This window comes from Myotis yumanensis, unplaced genomic scaffold (genome assembly GCF_028538775.1).
Source record: "Myotis yumanensis isolate MYYU_CA2020_CCGP unplaced genomic scaffold, mMyoYum1.0.hap1 SCAF_13, whole genome shotgun sequence".
Classification (NCBI taxonomy): domain Eukaryota; kingdom Metazoa; phylum Chordata; class Mammalia; order Chiroptera; family Vespertilionidae; genus Myotis; species Myotis yumanensis.
This window is the reverse complement of record NW_027223764.1, coordinates 34,716,979-34,732,584: the sequence shown is the minus strand read 5'-3', so window position 1 is coordinate 34,732,584 and position 15,606 is coordinate 34,716,979. Positions and strand designations below refer to the sequence as shown.

General features: G+C 41.2%; 1 protein-coding gene across 5 annotated transcripts in view; it reads left to right on the top strand.

Annotated features, from left to right (window-relative positions):
• RHOBTB1 (Rho related BTB domain containing 1) overlaps positions 1–15,606 on the top strand; it is a 102,437-nt gene that overhangs the window by 30,831 nt on the left and 56,000 nt on the right. For 2 of the 5 annotated variants that reach the window (XM_070432813.1, XM_070432808.1), the window contains exons 1-2: positions 7,246–7,567; positions 9,654–9,704. The exons of 1 other annotated variant lie outside the window; for it this stretch is intronic. The gene's annotated coding sequence lies outside the window, so the exon portion shown is untranslated. Of the gene's footprint in view, positions 1–6,850; positions 6,891–7,245; positions 7,568–9,653; positions 9,705–15,606 lie in introns of those variants that run through there. 2 more of the 5 variants (XM_070432809.1, XM_070432810.1) reach the window with 2 other exon arrangements.

The following is a 15,606-nucleotide window of genomic DNA, read 5'->3' as shown; positions in this document are numbered from 1 at the left end:
GTTTCCTCTAAGACTGGTGCTGTGATGGGAAGTGAGATTTTGTGTTCTGATGTCAGGAGCCACCAGCTTATATTTACAAACTAAGCGATTATGCTCCTTCAATATTGATCTGACATGTTTAACTGCTGATATCACTCACCTGCAATGCAGTTTAACTCACTTGTCCATAAAGGGGAGTTTACCAAGTGGTAAATTGGAGTCACATGAAATATTAAAGTAAATATGTTTACAGAGTTAAGGAGAGACTGCAATTGTATGCATTGCATCAGATGTTCTTGAGTCAGGTCCTCTGTGCTTTTAGATAAGGAATCATTATGAAAGGAGTGATGCCTATTAAGAAAAAGCCTCCCAATTCAGCTTTTTTCTGGTGACTGTATGTCTCCTTCCAGGTCACTGGAGTTTCTAAAAAAATGTGTCTCCTTTTAAAGTAACACCTATACATATGTTAGTGTACTATGCACTAATTTACTTCAGAATATATATATCCGCATGACCAGAAGATCAGGGTTAGAATTCTGGGTTAAGCAGAATCCTGGCTTCCCCTCCGCTGACACTTACCTTCTAGGAAACTTCATTTTCCCCTTCTCTCATACTTGAGATAATAATTCTCAAGGCTGTCATGAAGATTAAGTGAAATGTATATTAGAAATGTTTGGTAAGCAGAAAATTGTGATATAAACATAGGTGGAATTATTTTTCTGAAGTGGGCTGTGTGTGTATATGCATGCGCAGTCCATTTATTTTTCTAGTTTCTGCATGTAGTTTAGCTCACTTCTATAGATGGAAGAAAAAGCAGCAATTGCAAGTCATTCGCAGTGCAAAAACCTCAAATACTAAACTTTCTACTTTACAGAGAGAACTTGATGGAGGCTATTATGTATAATGCTTACAGTCAGCATTTGGGGGATGAGTTGCAGGAATGATTGATCTTTGGTACTCCCAAATCAAACGATACCTTGTGCTGCACATTATTTTTAAATGGCCTCATGATGAGTCCAATTTTACATTTACCAATGTGTATAGAGATTCACATTTTACAAGACGTTTTCCACAAACACTATTTCATTTAGTCTCTTAACAACTTTTCAGAAAGTTATTATTCTTGTTCTCATTTCATATATGGAACTTTGAGTTGTTATAAATTAAGACTAGCACAGAATTACATGGCTAGTTAGTGGGACAGCCAAATACAATCCCATTTTTCTGTGCTTTCAACTACCATGTGTTCCCTTAATGTGTGTTTGGGGATTTTTTTTTCCACTTGTTTCATGAACAGAAACACAGTTCTGTGTTTGTTGTATGAAACAGTTGGTCAGGCAAGACAGCCTTAAACATGCTATGAGTCATAAATATTTTCATTTATTTTTAATTAGGTAAAACCGAAGTCTAGCATAACACCTTTTGCAAATATTAGGAGGAAATGTAGCTTATTCCTGAAACAAATGTCCCATCACATGCAGATTTTTTCCAGTACAGAATCATGTTGTACTCTAAAAACAAAACAAACAAACAAAACTAAAAATACACATTGTGCGTGAGACTGTTGTTTTTCTTCTTTGTATAGATGTGAATACATGTTTTCCAATTCGTAATGCCATGCCAACAAAGCCAGACATATAACCATAAAGGCTGTTTGCCTCCCTCTTACACATGCTGAGCTAGAGCTGTGGAACACCACCATCTTGGTAAGAGAGATTTTGACAGAAAGAAGAATATACTTAAAATTGTGGAGCTTGTAAAATCACATTTTTTTACGAAACTTGCCCCACCCCAACAGAAAACCTAGAGAATGGATCCATACAAACCTGCAAAAATACGTTTAACATGCTATAAAAAAGGGATACTTTTTTTGTTGATTTCCAGCTCATAGACTATAACCATTGGTGCCCAGTAAATTAGAAACTCCAACGTAAAAAGTATTTTTGCCTTCATAGACCTAACAACTAAAAGCACCCAGGATTTAATGCTTCTATCTTTAAATGGATAATCTCGGAAATTCCAGGATTGAATCCATTAGATTAAGGTTAGTATTCATGTATTCGCCTATAAATACATATGAACATCTTTAAATTTATATATTTAAGATAAACTCTTTTAAGTATTTATTTTCAAAAGCTTTTCCTAGAAACTACATCAAGACTGACAGTGATAACTGAACTAAAAACCCAAGACTGGGAGTTATAATCTCCACCTGTAGGTTTTAGGTAAAGAACATCTCTTTCAGTTGATTCCCAGTTAAGAATAACAAAGATTGCCCTAGGCCCCGTTTGAAATGAATAAAACTAAAAAAAAAAAAAAAGACCGTACCCTTTTATGTAATGATGTTTACTTTGAATTTATATTAGTTCACACAAACACTCCATCCATGCTTTTGTTCCGGCCCTCCGGTCCAGTTTAAGAACCCATTGTGGCCCTCGAGTAAAAAGTTTGCCCACCCCTGCCGGTTTGGCTCAGTGGCAAGAGCATCGGCCTACGGACTGAAGGGTCCCAGGTTCGATTCCCGTCAAGGGCATATCCCCAGTAGGGGGCGTGCAGGAGGCAGCCGATCTATGATGCTCTCTCATAATTGATGTTTCTATCATCTCTCTCTCCCTCTCGCTTCCTCTCTCAAATCAATAAAAACATTTAAAAAAAAAAAAAAAGAATAACAAAGATTACCCCAGAACAGTGGACAGAAAATAGAAGCTTCAGAGATCTCGGAGCTGGCTTGAGTAATAGCACCTGAGATAAATTCCCAAGTAGTCACATCCCAAACCCCTTGGGCTGAAGGGTTTTCACCCTTTGCCAAATGAAAGACCCATTAACACAGATGCATGCAACGCCTGCCTGTGGCATTTAGAAAAGAAAGGGTTCCTGGTGGCGGGTAACCCATCTTATTGCCATTATCAACCACATGAAAGCTAGGGAAGGGACCCCAGATGGAACGCCCCGCATCACCAGGCCCCAGAGGAGTCTGACAGCTCCGAGAAGCATCTCGTAGAGGCCCCGGGAGGTTCGGGTCATTCTCCGTTTGACCTTTAACGCTTAGCATTGATGAGCCACAGAGGAGGGTCAGCCTTACCTTCCTGCCATCATCAGCTGGAGCCTTTGGGGCGCATGCTCTCCCTGGCGCGGCGGTGGGAGCTGGGGAAGCTGGCCCGCGAGCTGGTTGGTACAGGGCAGTCCGCGCTACAGCGCTGCTCACGTCCAGTGCCCAGAGGCCTTCCCCTGGTCAGTGGCGCAGGCAGAAGCGTTTCTGGAAAAGCCAGACGACCTGAGCATGCGAGTCCGCACGTGGGCCATGTCACCAGCCACTTCATCTTTAGAGGACCGCCACGGCTGTCGTGAAAGCCACTGGTTCACGCCAGGAATCCTCGCGCACCGCTGTTTTTTAGTATCTTGCAACCAGACACATCGAGTCTTAAAAATGGGCGCAAGAGTGAGCTTCAAGCGTCCTCGTCTTCAAACCCTGGTAGGAAAGAGTGTCTGGAACACCTGAAGCTCGCCACCTAAGGGAGCACCCTCTTTATAGCCATAGACAGCATCCGAGGACGAAAAGACGACCTCAGGGGTCTTCCTCTCTGGCGTGTGTGGGCTCTGTGGCTGCGTTGCGGCGCTTTGGCGGCTGGAAAGGTGTCCGCACCTGCGCCTGTGTCCGCGCCTGCGCCTGCGCCTATTTCTGCGCCTGCGCCTGAGCATGCGCAGAAGCCAGAACTGGACTTCTGGCACCGCCACCACGTGTTGCTGGGCTTTGGGCGTCGGTTGCCAACCACTGAAATGCAGGTTTATAAAATAATACGGAAAAGACCCTCTCTACAGGAGTCTTATGTAAGTGAGTACGTGGGTGTGCTTTACGTAACTCCCTGAGAATGTTTTCTATAAACTGATGGCAATAGAAATGTTGAACAATAGTGATTGAATTGAACTTAGTTATCTTGAGGTAGTAATTTGAAAAATCCTATGACCTGAGAATATACTTTTTTAAAAAACTCTCAAAACTCAATAGTAAAAAAAAATAAACAATCCAGTTATAAAATAGGCCAAAGACACGAACAGATGTTTTAGCTAAGAGATTTGAACGGCAAATAAGCATGTGAAAGATTTTCGACATTATTAGCCTTTAGAGCAATGCAAATTAAAACCACAATAAGTCGTCCCTACAAAACTATTGAACAACTGATTTTTTTTTGTTTGTTTAAGTAATAATACCAAATGCCAGTGAGAATGTGAAGAAACTAAACCTCTTCTACCTTACTGGTGGGAAGGTAAAATGGTACAACCACTCTGAAACACAGTTTAATAGTGCTTAGCATATGACCCAGCAATCACATTCTTGGGCATTCATCCCAAAGAAATAAAAATCTTATGCTTACACAAATACCTGTATACAAATGTTTATAGAACTGTTACTCATAGTAGCAAAATATTGGAAACTACTCAAACATCCTTTAATGGGTACATGGATGAAGATACTCTGGTATAATGCCAATTTACTTAGCAATAAAAAGGAATGAGCTACGGATACATGCAACGCCTTGAATGAACCTCAAGGGCATTATGCTTAGTTTTTAAAAAATCAATCTTAAAACATTATATATTGTATTCTCCCATTAATATAACAGTCTCAAAGTGACAAAACTATAGAGATGGAGGACAGATGAATGGCTGGTGGGGTAGCATGAGGAAGTGCTTTTGTGATAATGGAACAGTTCTCTATATTCATTGTGGGGATTATATTTTAATCCTATGACTTTGATAACTATTTACCATAAAAGCTAGTCAAAAAGCTTTTACATCCACTTTTGTACAGTATAATCCTGGAAGTATTTAAATATGCAGTGTTGGTTTAATTAAGCTTAAATACCCATTTTTATATTTACTAAAATCAAATAGTATTGATTTTATTAGCAAACAACAATTTCAGTATACAGATGTGGGTTATTTTGTGGTAATAACAAGAACAGGGATAAATTCTGGAGTTCAATTTACTATTGTTCCTTTTCACTTCTTTGTTGGCAAAGTAGAGACTGGTTTCTCCAACTTTTCTAGAATTGGGGGGGGGGGTCATTTGTAAAATTTGAGAGCTACTTAGCATAATTATGGCAGCCTCTTTCTCAGATCACTGCCTTAATATGGAAGGACTTTCTAGAATAGTGACTTTTCCTCTGCAATCTTAATTGCTGTTTAACCAATTATTTTTTTCCTGAAAGTTCTTCTGGTCAGTTCCCCTCAGGTTTAGGCATCAACTGGGCAATTTCGTGATGACTGTTTGTTCTTCACCCCTATGGAAGCAGCATCCTTTAGAAGGCTTATCTGAGCCTCGGTGTCCCCTGGGTATGGAAGGCAAGCGGCAACTGAATGGTAGTCTGTCAACTGGAGTCTTTGTATAGATGTCTTATTGGGCCTAGCACCTACCTTGCTTAAGCATGCCACTTAATTTTTTAAAATTTATTACTGAGGAAAGGAAAGAAACAGGAAAGGAAGGATACCAAAAAGCAGGTTAGTGATAAAATAAAGCCTTGGCACAAGCTGACCCAGGTACAAGTAAAACTGTCAAAAACTCAGAAAACTACTCACTTCTGCATGCCCCATTTGTATCATCTATAAAATGATTATGATATTAATTGTATCTTCTTCATCGGTTGTTGTGAGGATTAACTGAGCAAATATGTTTTCAACATTCAAGCCCACTGCCTGCCACATATGATGGCTGCAGTACATGTTGATTCCCATTTCTGTTGAGTTTCTACCCTAATTCTTAGCCTTGAGGGTAGTTTGAAAAGATGAGGGACTGATAACTCCATTTCGAAGACAGTTCAATGAGGAAGGCCTAAACAAAGCAGACTGCCTGTAATACCTTTCCTTGCCCAAAATAAACAAACCATTGAATTTCACTATATCCTGGAGCCTCTGAGACATTCAGAGAGCACCAGGCAAGCCTTTGTCTCTGCAGGAAATATAAACCAGTGGGGAAGAGTAGGAATGCCCAATGGACTAGAACTCATCTGGGGACCTGGGGAGGGACAGTAAGTACTCCATCTGGGAAACTAAGAATGGTTTCCTGGAAGAAACTGAGGGACTGAGGGGTTTGCTTTTAGGAATTTTCCCAATGGTCTGTTTCTTGGGGGATATGGCAAAGAGAGAGCCCTTGCAATAAAATCTGGCTCCCTTTTCCCCAGCCCTCAGTATCTCAGAACATGTTACTGGAGAACTCCTTGAGGACCAAGGACACGTTGCCATCTTTGCATACCCAGCCCTTTGTACACATCCTTCTAAATAAAGGTTTATTAAATGAATAAATCCCTTTAAGGTAGCTGAGCACATCAATACCATTGTTGCCCAGGCTGGAAGTGAGGAGGTCTGGGCACACTAATTTTAGCAGGCCCTCTCAACGCTCTCCCAGGGCCCAGGCCATCTTGGTTGTGCTCACTGTCATCTCCTTAGAACCTGACAGAGCACCTGACATACTGTAAACATTCTAAATACTTAAGTGAATCCTGAAAAAACACCCCTGGTCCTGTCCTCAGATGTCACAGTCAGCCTGGAAGAAGAGAGATGGGCTATCTTGGGTTTCCAAGGATTCTGACCACCCATGAGCAGCCAGAAGTCAATTTCACTTCCTTGCTCAGCCATTTGTTGGCGGTTGTAAGTCACCCCCTTACTCAGGTGGGGGGCTGCCTGTGAGTCCTTAAGCCCCCTGCGGGGATCCCAAGAGCTAAGTCACCAAGGAAGGAACCCAGAGGGGGAAGCCCGACAGCACAACACGTGCAGCCGCCCAGGGGAGGAGGAGGCTGGGCTAACGCCGCCCTTAGTCAGCAGCTGGGCTCGGTTTTGAAACAAAAGCCAATGTCCTCCCTCGGAGTCCGCGGCCGGTCAGCTGCTAGGGGAAAGAAAGCCATGCTGCCCAGCCGGTTAGTGGCCCAACTTACTTTTCCGGAGCCTGGGACCAAGGGCCAGCAATTGCACGGGAATGGGTGGGATGTTAGGGATGGGAACCGGGGCACAAAGCTCATCGACCCGCCCCTCCCCACGGCTCGGGAGAGGGGCCTGGGTCTCCCATGCTCTGCGCATGTTTGTCCTGGGCAATCCGCCTCCGAGCCCGGGCCCAGTCTGCGTAAAGCCGAGGCCCCTTGGCCACCCGCGCACAGCGCCCAGACACACCAGGCCCTGGTTTCATGAATGAAATCCAATCGTGTGGATATAAATAGCCGCGAAGGCTGCTAACGTCACAGTGAGCGCGGCTGCCGCCACCGCGGCGGAGCTGGGTGCCGGGAGCTCTATCCGCCGAGCTGGCCCGCCCGGGAGCGGGGTGGGGGCCGGAGGAGAAGGGGAGGGCTGGGGGTGGAAAGGGGCGAACCCCTCTGTCCCCGGACTGGGAAGAGCGGCCGCGGCGGGAGGCGAGCCCGCCCGGCGAGGCAGTGCCATGCTGCCTTTGTGCAAAGTTGGGCGGCGGGCTGCACGCCGCGCGCAGGGGCCCCGCACACCCGCGACCGCGCGCAGTCGTGGCTGCTGCTGAGTGACGGGGGGGCCCCCCCGCTCCCCCCAGCCCTTGAAGGCGGAGAGAGCTCGCGTCTCGCTCGGCTTCAGGGTAGGTTCTGTGTTGTGAGTGCGCTATGGTACGAAACTTCTCGGAGCAGCCGCCGCGCAGCCCCCACCGCCCCCGGCCCCAGCGGGTGGCATGCGGGGGTCCCCGGGCCGCGCCACGCGGTAAGCCGCGTCCCAAGAGAGAGTTGTGGGACCGAGATGCCAGAGGAGCCGCCCTCGTTTCTCCGCGAGGCCGAGAACCCTCACATCCGAGGCAAACGAGAGATTTCTAGGAGCGCCCGCACAGCCGCACCCCTAACTTGGAGCTGAGAAAATGAACAACAGGCACCCTTAGAGGGCTGGCTGCGCCAGGGAGGGGGTGGTGCCGCGCCGACAGGAGGGCTCTTTTCCTTGGAAGGACAGTGGTGGGGAGCCAGAGGTCCCGAAAGGGGGATATGCTTGCCCTTTGGGCGCTTGCACCCCCATGAGAGTTGACGGGTCAGCCCACAGTTTGGCACTCCCCACCCCCAACCCCCTGTCGATGGAGTCTGTTGTGAGTTGCTGTGACAACAGTGGAGCTGCCCTGAGGGGCTTTCAAAACCTCTTACCTTGTCTCCCTGTGCTCAGCTTTCGGGGAGAACAATGGGGGTGGGGGTGGGGGGAGTGTGCAGACAAGGGAATCCAACCTCCTCTCCAAAGAAAGAAATGAGAGGAAGGCACAGCGATGTAAAAATATATCATTAGATCCTACTGTTAGCTGTGCTGTGTCTACCCCCAGCAGTATCAAACATCTCAACTGAGAAGCAATGTCAATATTTAGACTTGGACAAGCCAGAAAGTTAGAAGGGAGCGCCAAGCACAGGGTTTTGACTTGGCTTTGCACGTCAGCACACAAGCTGTGCCTTTCGAGCTGACTGTACACATTTACTGGGGGGGAAATGCATGAAGGTTGATATATACACAAAGGCACCCAGACCTTCAGGTCTCAGAAGACCAAGAGTCGCCTTGACTTTGAACTTCTCCCAACCTGCGCTGTTCGCACAGTTCTGTTGGACCCCAGCCAGATGCTCAACCTGAGGTTTCTCTAGTTTGGGGCTCTCCCACCCCCAACCAGGCTGTGTTGCATATTCTACACTGAACTGTGCATCCTCTCTAAACTGCAAAAATGTTGTTATCAGTAGTTTGCATCTTTGTATACCTTCTCTCACTAACAGCAGATATAAATAGCCAATAGTCTGTTTTTGTTTGATCTCAGACAAGCTCTAGGCTTTCCAAACATACACTATGTTTACAAAAAACTCTTTATAAGTTTGGAATTATATTTAGTTTCCAATAACTTTGTAGATGCTGAAGAGAGTCTCTAGTTGCTAGAAAATAAACAAGAGTTCTTTTCAGTGTAAATAACGTCTGCATATTACTCTGCAGGTGGAGTGGGCAGTAAATTATTACATTAAACAAGGTTTCCTCTGAGATTCCTGGATCATATTTGGACATATTAGTGGGAAAGGGTTTAACCAGCCCAATCCAATGCGGAAGACTGAAAAATAATTAGGAAGCACTAAAATCACAGCCAGTATTCTTCTAAACTTGCCCATGGGTTGTTATTGTCCAGAATTTTGAATGTAGTGTAAATTGAAGTACAAAAGTCTGTGTGTGATCAAGAGGTGGAAATAGAAACACAGGTAGTTTAATGTCATTGACTCAATAACACAACTTATTAACTATTCAAATATAGTTTAATAGAAAAAAGAATCATTTGGACTTTTCTTATGATAATATTATCTTAAAAATGTTATTTTTGAGGAATAGCATGTCTGCCTTTATGACTTTTGTATTGTAAAATGTCTGTAAGCTTTTCCTTGTTCCCATCCTTGGGTTGGTGGCCAAATGCTTTTTTTGTAACATACCCAGTGTTCAGAAATATATTTTAACAAATGCTACAAAATGTTATCCTAGCTATTTTAGGATAACATTTCTTTGACCCAAAGAAATGCTACTTTAACACTGGCACCTAGCAAAAGTCAAGCAGATTCTGCCCCTTTTGGGGGCGGGAAGGGGGAAGAAAACAACATATGTTGAAAATTTTAGTAGCTTTTCATGTGCTCCTGGCAAGCAGTAGGATTTATACAGTATTTCTCTCTTTTATGTAGGTAAGTCCAGCTGTAAGCAGAGTGTTTTGTTCTTCACATCCAGCAAGCCAGGTTAGTGTCTTTGTACAAACCCGTGACCACAGATTACATCTTGTGTCTAATTCTGAGCGTGCATTTGAGAACAGGTTTCTTAGTCAATTTGTCTTACAACAAATTGTCTTTGTCATTTTTTAATGGAATCATTTATTAACATAATAACTTCAATGGTTATTAAAATTATTCTATTTACTCTGTGAATAAAATGGACCTTGAATCAGTTTGTCCTTTATAAGACTTTTTATTTGAGGTGGGCGGGGCGGGGATAAAAGTGGTGCCTGAGTAGCTGAGGATACTGAAGATCTAGGTGCTTGATAAATAAGGTTTTACTTCTATTCTAATCTTAGTACTCTAGAGCTGGAAGAAACCTGATAAAATAATAGTTGGCATTTTTTTAACATGAACCAAAGTTAAGGTAATGTACTGCATTCTTTGCATTTATGTTCTCATTCTGCATCTAAAAAACTCCCCGTGATATGGAATTACTCTCTTGATCCCCAAACAACAGGTGCGGAATTGGAAACTCAGAGAAGTTAGATAGTAATTTCAATTCCTAGTTCTAGGCAATGGAAAAAAAATAGAATTGATTTAAAAAAATAAAAAAAAGTTCTGTCTTACTCTAACACCTAATTCTCCAGTTGAAAAAATTGTTCTCCACTAGGGAAACTGGGGCCAAGAAAAGTTAAATGACTTGCCCAATATAACTTGGTAATTACAGCTCATATCATACAGCTGTTACAGAATAAATCAATTCCATTTTCTAGAATCTAGAGTAAAACGGTGGAATAATAGGTATTCATGTCTACTTTCTGGCATGGGACTGTCAAAGATCTAAGTAAGTTTTTATCATGAAATCTCTGGTCTTAAGGATCTTACCAACAAGTAAGATTGTAAACATTCATGTATTTAAAAAATTAGGAATAAATCAAGAACATGTATACCAAAAGGCCAAATGGGGGGGTCATTGGTACATTGACAAGTTCAACATTTTCCACTCTGTGGGATTACTTTGTCATTGGGGGGAAAATATCCAGTACATATTTTGTATGGATAGATGACAAGTGGGTGAAAGTTTAGGAAAAGATAGAATGTAAAATTTCAACCCAACAGGGAGAGATTTTGCAGTCATCTAGAAACACTAAATTACACTATCTCAGACTCAAAGGTGATACTGCTTCAAAAGCATTGTAAAAAAATAGGCAGTTCAGTCTCATTACTTGGAGGCCTCACTTGGGCTTCATGTAATGGGGTTGGTTTAGAAATTCAGGTGATTTGAATCTGGTTTTTGTGTGTGAATCTGCATAGCATCTTTGAGAAAGCATTGCAATTTGGCATGTTGCTTGAAATATTGTATTCCTTTTGGAATTTCAATTTGTCTGAAATATGCCATGTAATGGATTTGGATACATAATTGATAAATCCCAACTAAAGTCCTGAAAATAGCCAATATTTATAGATTAAGTAAGACATTTTTAGTTTTTGCCTAGGTTGATAGTCTTCTCTTCCCCACTCTTCCCTACTTTTTGAAAAATCATTGGTTACAGTTGTTAATCCTTTTAGACAGGGGTAATAAAAGAAATGGAAACACATTACTAAAGAAAACCTTAATATATCATCTTTTATTAAAGTACGTATTGATATTACCAACTCAAGCTAATAGCCCTAAAAGCTTATTAGTTAAGATATCCTTTTAAGCATTTAAGGGGTGGTTAAAGATGTTCCATAACAGCTTTGTCCTGTAAAAGTTGTTATATAGTGTATCATTACGAAATAGATCATAAGAGCATTATTATACTGGGAAGATCCCATTACAGGTTGAGACCTCAGCATCAACTGACATTTGGTCTTAGCAACTACAAATCTATAATTACTTCAAGAGTAAAATTATGCTCTGAATCATATAATGTTAGTACCGCAAGAAATGCTAGAATTTGTGTGATATCTCTAATGATAACTTAATTAGCAATCATTTTTTGTTTGTTTTTGTTTTGTCTTAACTTCAGAAAGCTTTAGTTAATGTGCTTGACTTATCTCAAAACATGGCTGAAAACATTTGAAATTTTACTATGTATTTTGTTCAGAAAATGTTCTTGTATAAAACAATGATTTTTTTAAATTATTTTTTTGTTCTCCCTTTTAGAAAATAGGCAGTTCAATTTCATTATTTGGAGACCTCACTTGGGCTTCATGTAATGGGGTTGGTTCAAAGAATTCAGGTGATTTGAATGTGGTTCTTATGTTCACCTTCTTTTCTCCATCCAAGCTTTGACCAACCTCACAACACCAAAACAAAACTTGGAGAAAGAAGAAAAAATAAGTCACAAAAAGTAGTATATGTAGAAAAGGATAGGAAGTGGTAGTGAGGTAGTAGTGGAGCAGGAGATGAGGGAAGGGAAAGCTTTGATGGGGTGGTCCAGAGACAGGCACTCAAGTGGATGGGGTGTGTGTAGATTGGTTATTTATATGTCAGCATGAGAATTGTTTGGTTTTTTATTATCTAAACAAAGTGAATCACCTCCTCCTCTTCCTAGAATCTTTTGTTCCTGTGCACATAGGGCAGAAATTGGGCAATGGACAAATAAGACACTGAAATGAAATGTGGGTATAACAGTACTCTTTCCAAATGTCCAAGAACACTCTGGTCTTCAAATACTTTGAGAAGGTTTTATCCACTAAGAGGTGAATTAGAACATTTTGTTTTTTTTAAAAAAAAAAAAAGAAAGAGAAGCTAAAAGGTCCAGAAGGAACAAGTACATTTTTCTATTCTGCACCTGAGTTAATTTATTGCATAGACATGGTTCATGATAAGTTCCCAGTGCTAATGAGTTTACCATCTCAGGTTCCATTTCACTGGAAAATTTCCTTTGAATTGTTACCCAACCATAGTTCCAATCCCTAATGATCTGGAATAACAGTACTGGTTATACTCCTACTAGATGCCAGGCACTGTACTACATTACAGCTCAGGTTCATTATCAATTTCAATTTACAAAAGCAAAAAATGGAACTCAGATATGTTAAGTTAAAGAGCTAATAGGAGGTAGAGCTTGGATTTGCACTCAGATCTAAGAACTTGAATATATATTTATTTTTAAAGAACACCTAGAAATAAAAACAAAACTTTAAATCATTTTATTCCAGGTTACTCTTGCCAATGGTAGCGTATGGGAGTAAATAATTATTCTTATGTGATTTTTTTTAATTTAATGTAATTTGAATCACATGGGAGGTTTTTCTCAACACATTTGTTAACTCTTCAGGTCATTTCTAATATATTTTGATGGAAGTTTCTATCTTAAATACTTGAATCATAGAGGGTTGAATCATGGATCCAGAAAAGTTCTTAAGGATACTTAATCCAACCTCATGTAGGTGAAAAAAACTGCCATCTAGAGAAGTGGTATAACTTACCCACTCTCATAGTTAATAAGTGACACATCTGGAACAGAACCCAGGCTTCTAAGTCCCAGCCCAGGGCTCAATTCTATTATATAACACGGGCAGAAAAATGCCAAGTCTTCCAAACCCTCCAGCTTAGCCAAAATTACAGCTATCAGTATGAAATACATCTGAAACCTAAGCTACATCCAGCAATGGGTGATAAATATATGTTGTGTACTAGGAGATCCCTCACTTATCTTCATTAACTCCAATATAGAAAAAACCCTTTCCTCTTATTCAGAAGATAACAACCCCATACTCTGATTTCTGCCAAGCTGTCTTTGTTGAGCAATCTGTGTTAATTAAGTAAGGAGCTATTTAATTTTGTCTGTGGAGCTCCAGATTTTTATTTACTATGTGACATGGCTGAAATACTTTGGACCGAATTTTGCTAGTCTGTAAAATGGGGACCATATCACCTCCTCTAAAGGCTTATGAAGATATTAGGAAATTGCACATGTCGAGCACATAGTAGGTGTCCAGTAAGGGTTAGTTCTCTTCTTAGCCTTCCTAGATTATTTCAAGGGAAAATGTTCTAACACATTAGGGCAGTGATATCATTTTACCCCTAAATGTACTAAAGTCATTTGAATTCTGATATCACAAGGATGGTTGTAGTAACCTTTTTTCTTGGCTAAAAACAGGCACGATGGTCTCTCTGGGTACCAGTGGCCCAGTCGCAATTACATTTGATTTGTTTTCTTCACATTCTAGGGTTGCCAGAGTTTACCTGAATTATTTTACTGTTCCGGTTTCTGCTGCAACTAATCCCAAGTTCCTCTTGGAGATTTGTGGCTCGCATTTCCTTCCAGACACTGTTTAAGTAGCTAACGTGTTTTCCCATAGACCTTTGCAGCTCGAAGCAACTACAATATTTTCAACCAAATAGCTAAGAAATATTTCCAGAGAATATTATGGCCAGTAGAACATTTTTGCTTTCAATTTCAAAATATGTGACACTTTCCTACCACTATCATTTCAATTAACTTGAGCACTGACTGTTGTCTGTGTGCTGGCCCTCTCTTTTCTTTCTGTCCTGTGTTGCTGACTGATATATTGATAGGAAAAGCATGAGCACTACAATTTCCCCCTTTCGCCCTCAGCACTTGATAACTACCCTGGCCTAAATTACATCTCTGGGAAGTGTTTCATCACACTCCTCTCCCAGCTGCCACACTTTGTCATGTGGCACTTGCTGCCCTGCTTTGAAATTTTGGAACCAAGTCTAGGGCAACATGTCCTATTCATCATGTACATGGAGGAAAGCTACTATTGCGATTTTTTTCTCTGTCTTTTACGTTTTTTCTCCTTCTTAAATTAATAATCCAAGTGAATAGCCTTTATTTTCCTAGTGGCACAGTTTCCCTTTCAATATTTGACAAATGTATATTGCAAGATATAGGTCCTTTTCTTCTGGCTTATGGGTAGCAATTGTGTATTTTCCCCAGGGCTGTGAAGTAGCTAGACTGATTTTAGATGCTTAAAGATCACTAATCGCTAGATTGTCTCTAACCTTATTACTAATCTCAAATTGGTTATATAAATTTCAGTTCATACCAATGAGTTTATTTTTAAAACTAGAGGCCCGGTACACAAAATTCATGCAAGAGTAGGCCTTCCTTCCCCTGGGTGCTGGCACCAGCTTCTCTCTGGCACCTGGGACCCGGGCTTCCCTCGCAGCCCCAGCTTCATCCAGAAGGTTGTCTGGAAGGAGGTCAGAAGGATGTCCGGTCTAATTAGCATATTATGCTTTTATTATTATAGATCAATGATGGCGAACCTATGACACACATGTCAGAGGTGACACACGAACTCATTTTTTTGGTTGACTTTTCGTTGTTAAATGGCATTTAAATATATAAAATAAATATCAAAAATATAAATCTTTGTTTTACTATGGTTGCAAAGATCAAAAAATTTCTATATGTGACACGGCACCAGAGTTAAGTTAGGGTTTTTCAAAATACTGACACGCCGAGCTCAAAAGGTTCACCATCACTGTTATAGATAGTGCTTCTCAAACTTGTCAGCATACAGATCACCTGGGCACCTTGATAAAATGCAGATTCTGATTCAGGAGTTCTGGGGGTTAAACCCAAGGTTATTCTCACAAGCTTCCCATTGATACCAGTGCTATTGGGGTGAGAACCACAGGTTGAATAGTGAGACTCTAAAGTATAATCGTTACTATATCTTATGCCAAAACTCATTACTTATAGGCCCTACAACTCCCACCTTATTTTGTTTGCTTGTTGCTTAAATCATAATAGAGAGTCATGGAATCTTAAACATGGGAGGAATGTAGACAGAGGAGTGCCGGTAAATCAACCAGCTCTCTGGGGGAAAAATGCATTTATGTGCATTCATAAGTTGATGATAAATTTTACTGACATAAAGAATGTGTGTAGCATACAATTACAAATAATAATAAAATATACAATACTCTTTATTGTAAATTCCATATAGCCCATTGGGT